Raw genomic sequence first — 18,019 nt, forward strand, 5'->3', positions numbered from 1 at the left:
TAGTTCTTTACTTTTCAAAAAAGTTTATCTGAGTTTACCGCAACTTGTAACTGCTCATCCATCACCTTGGTGACAGATTATACAAATGCACAAATGCTGGAAAAAATGAAATGAATAAAAATAGCAATGTGGTGAACCTGACTGAAAAAGATGCACCTTTGGTTTTTTTAAAAAGGTAAACAGTTCAAGAAACCGTCTTTCATTTGCACAAGAAGTTGCAATCGTTGTACTTTGGGGGTCACAAAGTCAGAAACTTTGACTGGTAAAAGCAACCTCCGTATGACAAGCAGGTTTAACATTTTTAAATGGAGCAGAAGCTCCTGTCAAATCCACTGACAAGCTCAAAGGTTAGATGGAGCTTTTGGGCCACATACTTCGCAAGTTTATTGGGTGTAAAAACATGGACAGTGATTCAGAACACAGCCTAATCCCAACTGTGAAACATGATGGCAGATCTGTGTTGCTCGACTCTTGCTTAAAATCGCCTGTGGAACTGAGGAATCCAGGTACCGTGAGGATTTAGATCAAAATCTGGATGCCCATGACAGGAAACTTGGCTTGTGGTTGGATCTTTTCCGGCAGGATAATGATCATCTCCACATCCACACAAACACTAAGACCACAGAGTCAGACTTTTACAAAGCACTTCCCAACCTCATGCAATACCCAGGGACTGTGGAGGATGTGGCCCCCTCAGGATCAACTGTTAGAACTTTATTGATCTCTTCATTTAGCACTATCAACTGGTAAAAACATATTATTCGTCCAAAACTTGTTAACGACCAAAAACCTCAGAACTAATGACAGTCCTATCAGCACCAGTTGTGCTTTATGTTTAATGCCAATAACCAAATGTTAGCATGCAAACAACCTTAGCCAAGATGGTAAAAGTCACACATTTACATTTAGCAGATGCTTTTGTCCAAAAGGACTTATTGTGATTCACACATACACTCATGCACTGATGGTAGTGGCTGCCATGCAAGGCGCCGACCATCACATCTGGAGCAGTTTTGGGTTCAGTATCTTGCCCAAGGACACTTCGACTTGAAGACCAGGAGATAAGAACCAATGACCTTCTGATAACAAGATGCTAGTTCTACCCCTAAGGCCCGGCCGCCACATACCTGCATGTTAGCGCAAGTTAGCATTTACCCGAAAGTGCTACTGTGCCAAGGTAAGGTTTTACAATGACTGTAGCGTCCTAGAAGCTAAACTACATTGACCCTTGGATCATTTCTGTTTATTTACCCCAAAAGCTAGAATGCATTACAGTCTATCAGCTGTATGCTGGCGAGCAAAGGCAAGCACCGAGGGGTGTGTGTTAAATATTTGTATTGTTGTTAAGTGTGCAAACCCAAATCTGTGATTCACCTACTGCTGCATAACCATTGGTTCCAGTCGCTTCGACTTGCGGGAGGTCAGTGAGCGAAGAAGAAAGTCGATGAACGGGACTGGACGTGACATGAATAAAATTAGCACAATACCTCATTCCTGAAATTTTCGTCAGAAATTAACAGCGTTGCAAGAAATACAACAACTCCCATGATCCCTCACGGCAGAAATTACATACTGTGCATTTAAATCATGTTTTCATGCCTTTCACGTCCACGCTAGTGTGAGAAGTGCATTTTGAACCTCTTGGAAATGTGAGAAATGTAAATGCAGATTGAAGATTGAATGCCAGGGTGTATTTTTCTCTGTGTGTGTTTCAGCCTTGTTGCTGTTTGCGTTGACTACAGACCTCTGACCGGCCCAACTCGGTCCTCTTGACGTCTTCTTCCACGCTCTGAGAGATCTATTGGAATTATACTAGAACTACCGAACTTTGGTAAGTACCAAGAACTTTTTTGTCCTTGCTTGAACTGTCTTCAACATTTTAAGTGTTATATAAGATTCCTTTTTTTTGTTCATAGTGTCATTCTTGGCTGTGAAGTAGCTCAGTGGTAGACGGTGGTAAGCAGGTACATGTGGTATAGGGTCCACCTCATGTCAAGAGCCCACTCCAGCCTGAATAGGTTTGGGACAAAAGGGTTTAAGCAGCCGGTGCTATCTTTAAGCCTCCTCAAGGTTGTGCCACTTACTCTGTCAGGGCCACATACTGGTTCTTCACACAACATGACCCACTGCGCCACTGCTGCATAATACATCACCTCCTTGACACCAAACGGGGAGAGACACCGCTGCAGCTTACATCTTCCGACTCGTGAAAGACAGGTCTTTGAAGCTCCACTGCGTGTTAACTCCACAGAGTGTCAGGAGCATCGCGACCTGACATTGCCTCTGAAATAAATAAATAAAAAATACAGGACTTTGAATGCAAGGCGGCACTCGGAGAGCCAGACTGTCTGTGTAAAGATAAATTTGCTGCTGGGATGGAGGAAGGGGGTAAAAAAAAAAAAAAAAAGAAAAAAAAGAAAGACTGAGTTTATCTCAAACACAGTGTTGTACGCACTGACAGGTAAATAATGATGCGGTGTTATCGGGACGAGGCCAAAAAAGGCCCCTGTTTTCTCCCAACCTGACAATTTAGTGTCCTTGTCATGTGCTACAAAGACTGGAGTTACGAAATCAGGCCTGTTCTCATTTCCTCGACGGTTGTGTGGGGAGCCAGCAGGCTGCCTGTCCTTCAGTATGAAACAGGCACAAGGGGGAACATGTGATACTGCAGGGTATTAGATAGATTTGTTCTCGGTCGGTTTTGAAATCAAAGTCAAACTTCCGCGCGACGGACTAAGTTAGAGCAAGTGGGGACCGAAGCGCTGCAGGATCGAGATCAAATTGGTTGCATTTCTCAGTTACCTGCCTCTGTCGCCTCCGTCTCGGCAAACAACAATCGACTCGACTTGACAGCAATTATGTCCTTGTTTGACAAAAACTTTTAATCCAATGTGCTATTGATTTCGAGGTCAGCCTTAAATTAGGGGCAGGATTAAACAAACAGAGTTTACTTCCAGGGCCGCGGACATCAAATTGCAATCAGGCCGCTTTGTCAAAAGCTCCACCGAGGGAAAAATAGAGCCATGGAAAAAAAAAAAAAACGCTTGCAGCGTAGCATCGGTGTGTGCAGCTTCATGATCAATAATGAAATTGTTATTTTTGTGTCTCGCAATGTTGGCTGAACTGCGGGAGAACATGCAATTAACCGTTATTGAATCTTGTCCAATTTTCAGTTGTAAAAGCTCTCACTGAATGACAGAAGCGCGGTATAAAGAGGCCGTGTCGCACAAAACGTTGTCATTAAAGCTTCTAAGTGTCGGCTCCCTTTTGTGACAGATTAATGCCGTTCTACAGAAGGAAAAAAAAAAGAAGCTAATTAGATGTTCAGACAAAAAAAAAAAAACCTGCGGTGTGCTCAAGTTTGTTATTCCTATAAATGGATGCTCATGGGGAGGTGTAGTGCGTGCTGCCATCTTAAGGTATATTTACACTGTCAGAGAGCGTTTGAACTGTAATAAATCTGGCAACCTTGCGCTCAACTCTTTGTCAGCAGGCTGCTCATTTAAACTTTTAAAAAGTTGAGCCAGCCGTAACTTGCCTGACAACGCTGCATTTCTTTTCGCGAGAGCTCCTTGTTTTGTCTGTCTGCGGTCTGAAAGGCGAACACAGCTCATTTTCTACATTAAAGTCGGTCGTAAGGTCTTGGGGAATGCTGCATATGAGAAAAAAAAAAATATGTGTATACCCTTTTGTGGCTGCTAGAAATAAATAACTGACCAGACTTCTGAAGTCTACTCCTCGGCTCAGCTTTGGGGCTAGCAGCTTGAGGCTAACTAACAAGACACACCTGTGTGCCTCACCGTGCTGGTGGAGGTTGAGTTGCATTGTGGGTAGTGTAGACAGTAGTGTAGTGTTTTGACAAGGCAGGATAAAGTGTGAAATAAAAAAAAAACTCAATGTTTCAGTTCCACCGATTGGAGAGACCATAATGGCGAGGAGCTATTGTAGTTTTTTTTTTTTTTTTTTTGGCACCCTCCAAACTTTTCCACAAAAGACAAAAGCATGTGATCTCTGGAATGAATTATGTTGGATTATAGTGACATACCCTCAAACACTACTGCACTGTTTGAGGTTGGAGTTGGGCAGGTTTGGGCGAGGCAGAAGAAAGTGTGTCATAAAAAAAATATTTTTTTTTTGTTGCTGAAAACGTTTGTTGTCGACCATGTCAAGAAAGCTTTCTTCACAGTGCAAACATTTTAGGGAACCAAGAGTCAGAGAGACCAAAATAGGGAAAAGCTGTTGATCCAAAAATAAGCACAGTCGCCAGAATATTTATAAGTTGTTCCGTTTGCAACAGAGCTAATGAGCTAATTGACAGTTAACAGAGAGCTCTCGTGAACAGGATTTTGACTGATTTTAGCTTGTTCCTAGCTTGCTAGGGTGTTAGCCATTAGCTTTTAAGCTAAACCAGCTCACTTTGTGACCACAGCCCCTACAACACAAAGCCTTTAAGCACTGCTTATCTACCAAACTTTGTTATGCCACTACTTTGTAGAGTGATCAGAACAAGTTTCCGAGTTTCTGTGTTGAAGCAGGACTGGCACAGAGACACTAAATCTAAATTAACCAATCTTGACACTGCAAGTAAGTTTCCTTCAATAAGTTGGTGTACATCTTTCAGCACATGTTCACTTGATTAGAATACAGAGAGAAATCAGGACAGACTGTGGAAAGTTTTTCTCATTGAATGTGACTTTACGTCGAGTTTCAGGCGATTATAGGCGTCATGCCCGCCTTGCGCCCTTCCTCGCTGCCACAACACTCCGGACAACTCTCCTCGCCACTCATTCAGTCTTTTTCCTGCATTCAAAGCGTTCCGTCTGACTCACCAAATGTCTGAACTCGACAAGAGAGAACAACAGCGCTAATCTGAACAGATTTCCCGTCCGTCGTGTTGGAACTGAGCGGCGGCTGGCACGCGCGCTTCAAACGCAGTGGATTTCAATAGCAATCTGGCAACAAAGCGACCAGCCCGACAAGACTGACTATTAGCTCTCTCTCACACACACACACACACACACACACACGCACCCAGAAATCAATTACCTACTGTTGCCTAAAATGGCGCCTGAGTAAGCAGAAGTGTAAAAAATGTAAAGATAATTAGCAGGAGGCGTTAAGTCGATTTGGAGGCCCCGCTGAGAGTGTCTGAGTGCATCCGTGCATTTTTGTCCGTGTGTGGGTAAGTGTATGTGCATAGCTCTCTACAAAACCACAGCCAAGGGTGCCATTGTGACTGAAATCCACTGCGTGTTATTGCCTGCCACAAACATCTGTACAGCACGGAAGACATACGGAATAACAGAAACACTGCAGAGAGACACTTTCTACTTCTACTACATAGCCAAAAGTATGTAGACCCCCCCCCCTTCCCACGTATAGTGTGTAGATATAAACACCCATATGTGATTGCTCAACATCTCATTCCAGAACCACTGGCACAAACATGCTGCTGTAACACGCTTCTGCAAGGCTTTCAACAAGATTTTAAGAATCTGGCTGAAGGGATTCTGGTCCCATTCAGCCCGGAGAAGAAAGAGGGGTTTTTTTTGTGAATGGTTGTGCTTTTGGTAGCTCCTTTTTTTAGTTGTCAATTATGTTCTTGTTTCCAAACATGGCATTGAAATGCAAAAAAGCCACAAAATGATTAAGAGTTTTTTGAAAAACTGGGACAGATCAAAGTGTTCCTGACTAAAACATACTCTGTAGGGTTTGTGTACGTGTGCTTGAATTTGCCCTTTTTTCCTCCAACAGCACAAATTAAAAAAAAACGGAGAATGTGCACAAATCCAAATGAATACATTTTGTCAGTATTTCTACATTAACACAATCATGATATCTCCCCTTAACCCTCACCAAAGTGAATTTTATCAAGCAAAGTCACTGTTTCCAAAACTGTAAATATCTTTTCCTGACCTTAACCAAAGTGCGTTTGTTGCCTAAACCTATCAACAGAACCCGCAATGTTTCAATGCGGAGAGTAAAACTATTTAAAAGTTTGTGTCCATGTACACAAATCCTGTGGCTTACGATTCCTGACAATTTCACAAACTACCATTATGCTGTGCTTGGACTTGGCGGAAAGGAGGCAGAGCCAGAATTCGGTACACTGTCGGGCCGGGGAAACATTTCACGAATGTAAAATTGAATGTCAAATTCTGTGGGGAAACAACAGCGGTGTAACAAAATGTACTGGAGTTACAGAGAAGTTTTGATTGACATCGTCCTCAGATTTGTGTAACCTTTGCTGGGAAATGTCGGCTGTGTGTACCTAAGAAAACAAATAGAGAGAGAATACCATACATGGCCAAAAGTATGTGGACACCTGACACGTTCCACCCATACAGTATGTGATTCCGCTTCCCCCCCATCCAAACTATGCCATTAATTGAATAATCACCTTGACGTCGTGCCAACAACAGCAGTCACTTCTGGGTAGACGATTGGCTCTCGATTTGCATCGCTGTGATGCGTGAAATTGGCAACCTTGTTTATTTCTGCTGTCATTTCCAGACGTAACCGTGTCATTTAAAGATATGCAGTAAAACACAATGGTCCGACCTATCTGATGTTTCTGCTGCGCTGCATTTATATACACTGCGCTGCTTCGCAAGAGTCTTTCGCGTCCACCGAACAGAGGCGTCCTGGACTAACTACCAGTTTGGGGGGAAACCCCAGCCAACAACAGCTGATTTACATTTCCAACCAAACGTTAGTGAAGGTGTTATCATTAATAAGATACGGGAGCATCAAGCATGCATTTTAGATGAGCGAGATGTACTCACTTTGAAACAATTGAATGAAAAAAATACAATTAAACCATTTGTGAGCTAGAACGTGTTGCAGGGGTTTTATACCCGGACTTTACTGTGAACAAGCATTGCGATGGTGGTGGTTCTACATGCTGCTGCAACAGCCTCCATTGTTCCCAGATTTAGTCACAATAACATTAGTGTGTTCTGTCGCTGACGTTGGGTGAAGAGGCCCATTTGGATGACAACGAAATACAACATTCTTGAGCATTTTTCAACACGGGAATGCAGAAACATGTTCAGAAATGAGATGAAAGACGTATATAAATCTCCACGCTACATGTATGTGTCCCTTGTTATCTGTTCGCCTGCCCGTCTCCCTCTCTCCCGCTCTCGACGCTCAAGGTGAGTTCAGCCCTTCACAGCCCAGTGGGCTGGTAACATTTCCTACCCATTAGGATGGCTAGCTATGCACACACACACACACACACACACACACACACACACACACACACACACACACACACACACACACTTTCACAAAGGCGGGGAAGAAAAAAGGGGAATGCAGGACGGCCAGCCAAGGTTTTCCGGTACACAGGTCTCATCCCGCCACACGCCACCCTCAATTGTGGTTAACGCCACCGTGATCAGAGGCTCCCCGACACTCCTCTGTTGCTTCGGCACCCAAAGGCGAATGAGGAGCAGTGAGGAAGAGAATGGGAGGAGGTGGAGGGGGTAGAGGGAGAGTAGGAAGGATGAGAGATAGTGGAATAAACGAGGAGGGAGGAAGGAGGAGAATGCGGGGGGATGCAAAGAAGGAGGAGGAGGTGAGGAGTGACGGAGGTGACAAGAAGGCGACGGGTGAACAAGGAAGGAGGCGGGATGGCATGTGTTGTGTGTGTGTGTGTGTGTGTGCGTGTGTGTGCGCCGAGTTGAAAATAAGAGGGGAAGGTGAAAAGAGACTGGTGGGGGGGAGTGTCTGCGTACGACACGAGGGGGGGGTGTGTTTGACGGAGCAGAGATACGTCGAAAAGGAACATCAGCGCTGTTATTTCTGCTCCACTCTCCTGTCATTAGCCGGCATGGCTGCGGCGGCAATTATCTCCACGACGGCGTGCGCTTGTGTGTGTTCCAGTGTGTGCGTGTGTGTGCGTAAATTAATTAGGAGTGAGAAAATGAGGGATGGAGGGAAGGAGAGAAGGGAAGAGTGATCATTCTCCTCATCAAGCACTGACAAAATACCATTCAAATGCGCACACACACACACACACACACCCCCTCTGGGATGGTGTGTGTGTGTGTGTGTGTGTGTGTGTGTGTGTGTGTGTGTGTGTGTGTGTGTGTGTGTGTGTGTGTGTGTGTGTGTGTTTTCAGTCCAATCAAGCCTCTAATTATTTGATGTGTCCGTTTAACTGTGTTTTTGTGTGTGTGTGCCTCATGCCGGACTCAGTCACGCAATCATATGGGTGAGTAGGTGTTTTTCAAACTTTGTGCGCGACTTTTTGTGACTCAATCTCAATGTGTGTGTCGGCGTGTGTCGGCGTGTGTGTTGGCGTGTGTGTGTGTGTGTGCCAGACCCAGTCAAGAAGCCTCCCTCAGTCTGAACTCTTTTCCCATTACTCTCTTGTAGCTCCTTTTCCTGTCCCTCCTGTTTCTTCTTCTTCTGTTTTCCATTTCAGCAACAATTTGTGTGCGCGTGTGTGTTTGCGAGTGCGTCCCCATCAGTGTATGTGTGCGTTTCGGTGATAGTAGACTAAGCCGAGCAGTTTTGTTGCCCCAGTGTGGCCCCGGTGATTCACCTTTTTCTCCTCCAGGTTTCCACCTGGCCACTGGAGCGAGGCACTGATACGACCTGACACCTGTCTGCTTGGATGGCCAGCAACAGGCCTCACACAACATATACGCCTGCGCACACACACACACACACATGCACTCTACGCACCCATGCATAAACACACAATAGCACGCTCGAGCCCTCATTTGCACACATACAGGCGAAGGCGCCGTCCCGTGCTGTGGCGCAGGGGGCTCGGCGGCGAAGGTAGATCATACGCTCGCGGAAGTGAAGGCGTTCCTTTTGTTTCCCCTCTCATCCGGAAACCTCACAGTGAAAAAAAATTTCCCGACAACACTGCGCTCGCAAGTGCCTCGAAAGCTGACAAAACCCTCCTGTGTTCTATAAGAGAGTCACGCCGTGATGTGTGTAAATATGTCAGAGTTTATCTTGTGCTGTTTTTTTTTTCGGTTGTTTTTTTTTCCACGAGGCAACGAGGCGCCGCGATTCACAGCCAGCCCGACTGCATTCACGCAACGCCGCTCGGCATGCTATAAAGAAGAGCACTTGAGTCGCGTATATATGTAGAGACGCTCCGCCAAAGCAAAATGAAGCTCGCTGAACACTGTGGCATTTTCTAAATACCTTTGGGGTTGCGAGTATCAAATATTCAGCAACCACCAAATACGTTTTCATGAAAAAATAATACAGTCAAAGTCTGCGGTGAGATAAACTGGCTGATTCTATATGATTTAATCCCAGCAGTTTAATGCTCCTCAGGCAAAAAGAGAGGCATGAAAAACAACCTAGAACATCATAAATACTTACGCTACTAGAGTCTACAGCAGACCAATTAACTACTTTTAATGAGGCGCCAAGGGGCCAGACTTTTACATTCCATATGTAGCTTTGAATTGACCTGTAGCTTTGAATTTAAATGTTAATGTTGAAATGTTAAGTCTAAATGTTAGTGTTAAAAGGTGCAATTCATACTCAAGACAAATGGGAGGCGGCATATCAGTAGAGCAACCACTAATGCTGCTAACTGTAGCTGCCGTTAGCCAGTTAGCTCAGTTAGCTGGGCAGCTACCGGTCCAGATCGGGAGCACGGACAACTGGGGGCTATGCATGGCTGCACACTTTGGACAGGATATTCACAATGACATACTCACATCGCTATGCTAACCAATATAGAGTGACAATGCTAATGCCAGCAAGCTTTCGCAAACTTAATGATAATGCTAATCCTGCCGTGCTAACATACGATGACTGTTCCATAAGCAAGGAAAGTATTCAGCACGCTCACAAGCTTACATTTGCTAATTAGCACTAAACAAAAATACTAATACTTTTGGTGCTGGTCTATGCTGGTTTTTCCAGCAGTGAAGTAACTTTTCATGAAATAATACAACCTTATGTAACAAACTGACCAGCTGGTCAACACAACTTAAAACGTTACCATTACTAACAAAATTAAAGGAACTGTAGCTGCCATTAGCTCAGTTAGCTGTGGGAAAGGCCTGTGTCTACACCATTGGCACAGCTGGTTAGCATGCTACACATGCTTTGTAACACAATGCATGGACATCATCACAACTTCGAAACTGTTATTCTGTCACATTCTGTTTGAGAAGTGAAGTTTTGAATGATTTCAATTCAAAAGTCGAACATATTATACCATTAAGTATGTGTTAATAACACAGTCATGTTTGTAGCTTTCGGAGGCTGACGTCTACCTCGGCACAGCAAAGCTAAGCTAAATGCTAACGTCAGCACACACAACATATACACAATGACAATGCTTACATACTTACATGCTTACCGAAGTCACCATCTTAGTTTGGCATGCTAACATAGTAGCGCTAGCTTAAAAAAAAGCTTCACTGACTTTATGGTATATCCACTGGGATTCATGACTAATCTATCAAATTGTGTGGTCAGCCATCCAATGGATGTTGAGATTTTTGACAGGATAAGAACTAAAATGTAACTGCTTTTGGTGCTAAAAGAAATTTCAAGGGAACATCAAAGTCATTGGGATTCATCGTCTGGGGACCATGAATGTCCGTACAAATGTTGAGACATTTCAGTCTGGACCAAAGTGTTAGCTGTATGACTGATGGACATCATCATCATCATCAGCATCAGCATCAGCAGCAGCAGCATGCTAAAAAAAAAAGAAAAGAAAGCAACTGACATTTAAAAAGTCTGATGCGTCTGATTTATCCTGTCTTTGACTAAGAGTTAATATAGTGGGCAGAATGGGTATGATGCAAGCATGTGAGCGATAAAAGCAAATGCAGCGTGCGTAACTGTACTCATCTTTTTTTACAACACTCTGCTCTCAAGCTGGCATTATCATCACCGCCGAGGACAATGGCAGCAAGTGCAATCAAAGCCTGGGTAATGTGTCATCGCTGTGATACTTTAAATAGACCTGTCAAAGTGAATTTGTTGCCATTGGAAAATTCTGAATGCCGGCCGTGTCAATATGACCCAGTGTTCTCGGCTTTTATCATTTTTGCTGGCTCTGTCAGATAAATTCTGTTTTTGTTTTGTTTTTTAAACCAGATGAAAAAAAACAAAAACAAACAAGTCTTATATAAAAAGGGGACTGAAATGATTTGTTAGCGTGATCTCCCTGGCACCTAGTGTCTATCTGGAGTCATTCGGCAGAGCTGAAGTTGCTCTTCAAAGCATGTGGGTGTGTGGAAGCTTGTCGAAAGGCCAGGCTACAGCGTGCAGACTACACATTTGATGAATGCATCATTACAAAGTGTGTGTGTGTGTGTGTGTGTGTGTGTGTGTGTGTGTGTGTGTGTGTGTGTGTGTGTGTGTGTGTGTGTGTGTTTAACAATCCATATGTCAAATTCACATAATATTCTGTTTATAATAGTGGCCACTCCATAAAAAGAGTGCAAGTATGCCAGTCATCAAAGATTCAAGAGACACAAGATTCCATTGAATGCATGATTTAACAAGTGCAAGGGTTAATTAAGTGTATAACCACCATTTCCTTTGCGAACACCATTTTTCCTAAATTACACTTACTTGTTTAGGCATCTGTGGGCAGATGCCGTCTAACAAGTCACAACTAAGCAAATTAAACATTAAATGCAGTTCATTATACTTGTCTGTATTGTATTTGCAGGGTAGAACCCTGGCTCCAGCAAAGTATGCCCTTAGTCATATATATTTTGTCGGGAACACATTGTCTTTGCTGATCACTGGCAGCATGTTTTTAATCCAGACACTGTGATGTTACTGCAGAGAGGCAGAAGGAGGGACAACAGGGCAGGATGGACAGATGGTTAGAAAAGCTACAACTGTGAAGCTAGAAGAAAAGGATTAAAATCAGAGGGATATACCCTCTAGAAACAATGAGCGCTTTGCCAATCCACACAGCTGACTTTGAGATATTTCACAAAATAGATGAAAACTTTTAACTTGCGGGAGGAAAACTTCAGGAAAAGTCACAGGCTCGTCAAAGTCATTAGGAATTCATCCTCTGGGAACCATGATTGTCAGAGCTGACTAACTAAAAACTCTGTCTTGTGCTTGAAGTCCTGTTATATGTTTCAATGTTTGACCAGGGGACTACAACCTTTTCCTAACCAAGTTCTAAGCTTATAACATACAAGATAACAGTGACAAAACTGAAAAAAAAGGGGAACAAATCCATACACCAGCAGACAAACACGTATACAAGTGTTAAATAGAATTAGTGGACGGTTTACAGAGACAGTCATTGTGCTGACATTGCTAAGAGGACATCCTGTAGGGACACTAAATGAAATGTGTTGGCAGTGAACACACATACTGGCAAATTAGTTTAAATTGGATGTTATTGTGTGGAGTCAATAACAATGCAGCGGCTTCAAGTAGATTTTCACATCAACGGAGATGTTGCATTTAACTTGATACGATATAAGCCCAACAAGTCAACATCCTTCCGCTTCTCTATTCAGCACCATCAACGTGACAAACTGTATGAAACACGGTGCGACCGTTTCTCTCCGATAGGCCTCTACGTCAGTGCTTTACTGGATGCAGTCAGTGAAGATGGGAGCTGTATCAGTGATCGTGTCCTCCCACTCTGTCCAGCCTCCACGTATTAGCACGGCATTTCTTCATTTTGTGTTTGAGTAACACTGTAACAGCCGTTGTCCGCGTCTCTCCCCGTGATTTCTTCTCTCGCGCACACCCTCGATTTCCATGTGACGAATTGCATGATTCAGAGCTCTGGCAGTGGTTTCAGCAGTTTGTGGCAGTTTTGAGCACGCTGACATCGAACGCTGTGAACAGACTTGCTAATTTGTGGTCTGGATGCTGTTTGCCTGTGTTCTCATGCAGGCGGTAGGCAAAGCGGAGCAAAGCTCTGACAGTGTTACAGCTCACGAACCCCCGTGCCACCAGTGTTGATGACAATGGATCCGGGGAGGCAGCCCCAAAGACAAATTCAAATGATAATGTGGTTAATGAGCAGATACGGAGATACCCGAAACGAGTGCTTCACAGGGTTGCATTCAGGCTATTGCAACAGAGCGGCAAGAATTTAGCAAATGATGCTACCCCAAAACAAATAGGTCTGTGCTCGTTTCATCCTGATCTAAGTTTTGCCTTCCATTCTCTGAGTTTTTGCCCAGGGTGCCTTATCCAGGGCCAAAAAAGCAATACTTCATTATTTTCCCTTGCTCCTGCGGATGTTACAACCGCAGACGTACTACTTTTAACAACACAGGCTCCATGGCAACAGTGTACTAATGATGCACTGTTGCTCCATCCTCTGATTCACATTGTTTGGGTTGTCATTGTGAGCTCCTTTCAGCCCGGGAAAGTGTGAGGCTTGATGAGGCACTCATCAGTCACTTAGGGAACACAAGCACCAGGCTGCAAAATTCCTATCTGGAAAGTTTTGCGAAAAAATAAGCCCCTACAAAATGTGGGGCAATTTGCAATTTGGTTGTCTATTTCTTATGCGATAGCCGCAGCACAGTCGAGAAAGTATTAGGTGCAGGTATTTTGTTTTCTGATGTCAGAGGTAGGCCGGCTGTTGTGGTCGACCTGTCCACTAAGGGTGAGACCAGCAGCACCCTCTTCAAAGCATCCCATGGCGTTTGACACCACTGATGAAGACTAGAAGCTGCCCCCGATGCAGGGGTGTGTCAGTGATGGAGGGGGCCTTACAAGTTCCTCACGTCTAATGAGTCCATCTTTCCTCCCTCCTGCCACCTTTACTTTGATTCATTCTAGCTTCCACACTGAGCTGACAGCGACTGGCTGATTTTCCGAGCGCACGCTGCGGATGTGTTGACCTAACAAAGGAAAAAGGGAGGACCGGCAGACCAAAAGTGAAAAAAAAAAAGATTGAAAAATGAAGTCACTGCTGTCCCCTGTGGTCAAAAGTGACAGAATGTCATGAATTAAATTATGTGCTGGCGCTGGAACTGACAGAGCAATGTACATGTTGCATGTCAACATGTAGCACCAGAATGTTTATACATGCAGTAACTGTCATTCTACTGTATTACACTGCCTTCAGGATATCAGAATCACAAGTTAAATGTATGTGAATGATGTTAAGCTGCAAATTAGGATTCTGTCACCTCCAGTTTGCTTACATGTCAGCCCTGACACATGCAATATTAAAATAGCAAAGCTGTGGTCCAAGTTATGTAACGATAACATCTTCCAAATGTGTTTTAGATGGAGGTGTTGCATGCAAAATGCGAGATGAGAAATGGCAAGAAGGAGCTGGCATTACATGAACAGTAGGTCACAGCTCAAACAGAATAGACAGATGCATAGAAAACTAGTCAAAATCAATGCAATGAATACAATATGAAGCAGTATTTCAATGTGAAACTGGTATGTTTTAAGGAGAAATTATCAAGGATTATTTTAACTGTATATTTTCAAAGACTTACATTTTCCATACATTTGCCGACTGAAGATGCATTATAGGAGGAGATCCAACTGAAAGATGATTAAAAACCCCTATTTTTTTTCTGAAAAAGATAACACAATATGGTTTCACAGCCCAACGCAATATTATTTCACAACAGCACAATATTGATCATGACACAACATTGATCACAACACCACACACTATTGATCACCACACAATATTGATCACAACACAATAACACAATATTGTTTCACAACACAACGCAATATTGTTTCACAACAACACAATATTGATCACAATACACTATTGACCACAACACAATATTGTTTCACAGCCCAACGCAATATTATTTCACACCAACACAATATTGATCATGACACAACATTGATCACAACACCACACACTATTGATCACAACACACTATTGATCACCACACAATATTAATCACAGCACAATATTATTTCACAACACAATATTGTTTCACAACACAATGTTATTTCACAACACAACGAAATATTGTTTCACAGCACAATATTGTTTCACAGCCAGACGCAATATTGTTTCACAACAACACAATATTGATCACAACACAACATTGATCACAATGCAACATTGATCACAATACAACATTGATCACAACACAATACTGATCACAACACAACACAATATTGTTACAGCCCATGGTGCAACCACGGCCTAGGGGAAACCCTGGCGCAACATGAAAATGAGACTCACCCCTTCCTGTCCTCCAAGCACCACCAGCAGCGAAGCATTTTTTATTCAAACACATCTTGCAGACAGTCGAACATGCTGGCAGTCTGGCAGACTGAAGAGAGCACACAGGAACTGGGAGGAGCCAGCCCTTGAACTCCTGGCTTCAAGGCAGGAACCAGCAGGAATCAGCTCCCTGGACAACCTGCATTCACTCATACACACCTGCAACCAATCACACACTCAGTTAACAGAAGGTTACCTGAGGGTGAGACAAGCAGAGGGAGACAAGCACAAATAGAAACTTGTATATGACCTCTCGGCTCGTAACAGCCCAACACAATATTGTTTCACAGCATAACACAATGTAGTTTCACAGCAAAAAACAATATTGTTTTACAACAGCAAAAAACAATTTGTAAGAACACCACACAATATTATTTCCCAGTACCCAGAGGAACATTTTACTGCTCAAAGCTTGCTCCTTTATGGCTATGGAGCCGTAAAGGAGCTCAATGAGAGTTCTCATTTCAGTCTCATTGTAGTCTTTTTTGGTCTCAAACATTTTTCATTTGTTTCTCCTAAAATTCCTTAGGAGCAATAGGTGAGACTTGAGACTTTACAGCTTAAACCTTGATCCTTTCCAGCACTGGGGAGACATTCTGAAATTTCATTGAGAGCTTGATGAGATCTCCTTTGAAACTTTCAGGGAGCCCAAGTTGAGATTTTCTGCACCTGTTTCTCAGGAGAAACAATTGAGAAACAGGAGAAATCAGCCACAGCCTCACTTTGGTCTCACATAGATCTCATTTTCCAATCCGATCCAATTTTCGTTTCCTCTGGGTAATCACATGCAGAATTCTTCTTATTATGATTCTTCCAGGCCTTTTTATCTTACCTGTGGAAATACACAACCATTTTAAATACACAGTTGATATATGGATGTGTGTACTTGTATGTGGCTTTATTATCATAACATTTACTGGCAACTGCATATTTAATGAGCTATTTCTTAAAACGCAAATATTCTTTAACATCTCCTCCTAGAGTTTTAACACTAATATGCTAATTGAGCTGTTAAATCCTGTGTAATTTTTTTGAAGGTGCTTGACGTGACCTTCCTCATTGACAATGACAGATATAGACAGCCACTGTACAGGAAAAACTCCCTCAAATACTAATATTTGAAAACTAATTTACCTAAAGTCTTGCAGAGATAACGTCAGTGTCAATGTTTTCTTCCAGAAAATGCATTTCTAGTTTTTAGAATTAACACATACCAACAACTGCCATCATGCCAATCTTGTGACTTGCTGCCAGTCCCGGCTGACTGATCCCACTCATTAAGCATTTCACGAAGACATACAGCGATGGATTGCAGTTGCCGCTGCCAGAGCTAATCAAAGGCATGAAGGAGGAGGTTAGCAAATTTTAATGCCGACGGCCAAAAATATTGGAAATGTTTCCTCTTGCTTAAGTTTCAAATGCCAAAATGGCTGAATAGCATTTTCAACTACATAAAGTAAGACTCCATCTCTCCCTCGCCATTCAGAATATAAAATAATATTCTTATTCACTGCTCATGGTCAGCCGTCTACAGACTGAAATGTCTATGCTTCGCTGTTGAAAAGTAAATGATGTAACATTTTATATCAGAGGGTACAAGTGAAATCGTGGTCGAAAATGTGTTTATTTCTGTCACATAAAAATGTAGCTTTTTAAAAAAAAGTTGTGGATACTGTCACATCTTAAAGCCTCATAAACACAATAAAGGTGCAAAATTCAATAACTGGCCACCTGCCCGATCAATACTCTGCAAATTTCTGCTAACACTTTAGCTAGTTAGCTTAGTTAGCCATGTATCTAGCGGTCCGAACTGGGAGGTGGGGGCACGGGGGGGAGTTTTAGTGTTTCTGGGTTAGCTGGACCAGGAGCTTTGTACTGGGACAGACCAGGGCTAACTGGTTAGCATGCTAACTCCAGTAGATACCCCCGCAACACAAAACATTGATTATCATAAGGTTTTCAACTAAAATTCTTACATATAGCAGCTTTAAAATAAAACCATCTCAGAGTAAACAAAGCAGACGCCACTTCATTTTAAGGGATCATAAGCCTCAATGGGGTTCACTGTGAGATATTGGTCATTAAAAGTTCATCATAAGTTGAATAATTTGCCTGGCACCTGCTTGCATTTCTTGTGTTTTGCCATGCGCTGGCCCCTTACAGAGCAAGCAAGTGCTCATAATTCTTAAATTCCACAAATCCAAACACATCCGTCAATCCATCACTCCAACTGAATCCGTTCCTGATAGCAATCTAACCCCAATCTGGTGCCAGATCTGCAGAGGATTGCAGTTTCCCTTCTCCATTCCACTGGCTTCTGCGGTGCCAGGCGGGATCAATCAAGCCCTGCTGAGGCACCTGAGAGGAAGTGAAGTTGTGTTTGACCCCGTAGGTTCGCTGCCAGACGATGATAGTGAGCGGAGTGGACAGGTTCAGCCTGCCTCCACTCTCCTGACAAGCAACCTGGACTAGACCGGACAGCCGGGGGAATAGAGATGAGCAGTGGGATGACGATTGTATGAGAGTGTGTGTGTGTGTGTGTGTGTGTGTGGAGATATGTAGGTGAGTGCGCTCTCTAGTGAGAGTATGCACTTGTATTTGCATGTGTGCATGTGTTTTGATTGTGAAGTGGCTGCTGTGCATGTGAGTGGGGTTAGGAGCTAGAGCGATGCAGTGGGGGCTGTGGCTCTTAGAAGTTTGGAGTGTGTGTGTGTGTGTGTAGTGTAGTGTAGTGTAGTGTTTGTGAACGCTTTGCATGCAAATCCATGAAACCATAAGATACTGCCGCAATTTTTTACATATCAA

At 43.2% G+C, this 18,019-nt stretch overlaps 1 long non-coding RNA gene across 1 annotated transcript in view; it reads right to left on the bottom strand.

The window, feature by feature from the left end:
- The window catches only part of LOC115577308 (uncharacterized), an 85,680-nt gene extending 70,411 nt beyond the window's left edge, over window positions 1–15,269 (bottom strand). The window contains exon 1 of the long non-coding RNA XR_003983082.1: window positions 15,173–15,269. This is a non-coding gene — a long non-coding RNA (uncharacterized LOC115577308). The remainder of the gene's footprint in view (window positions 1–15,172) is intronic.
- Window positions 15,270–18,019: the final 2,750 nt, after the last annotated feature.

The sequence above is a fragment of the Sparus aurata genome, chromosome 24, assembly GCF_900880675.1.
Source record: "Sparus aurata chromosome 24, fSpaAur1.1, whole genome shotgun sequence".
Taxonomy (NCBI): domain Eukaryota; kingdom Metazoa; phylum Chordata; class Actinopteri; order Spariformes; family Sparidae; genus Sparus; species Sparus aurata.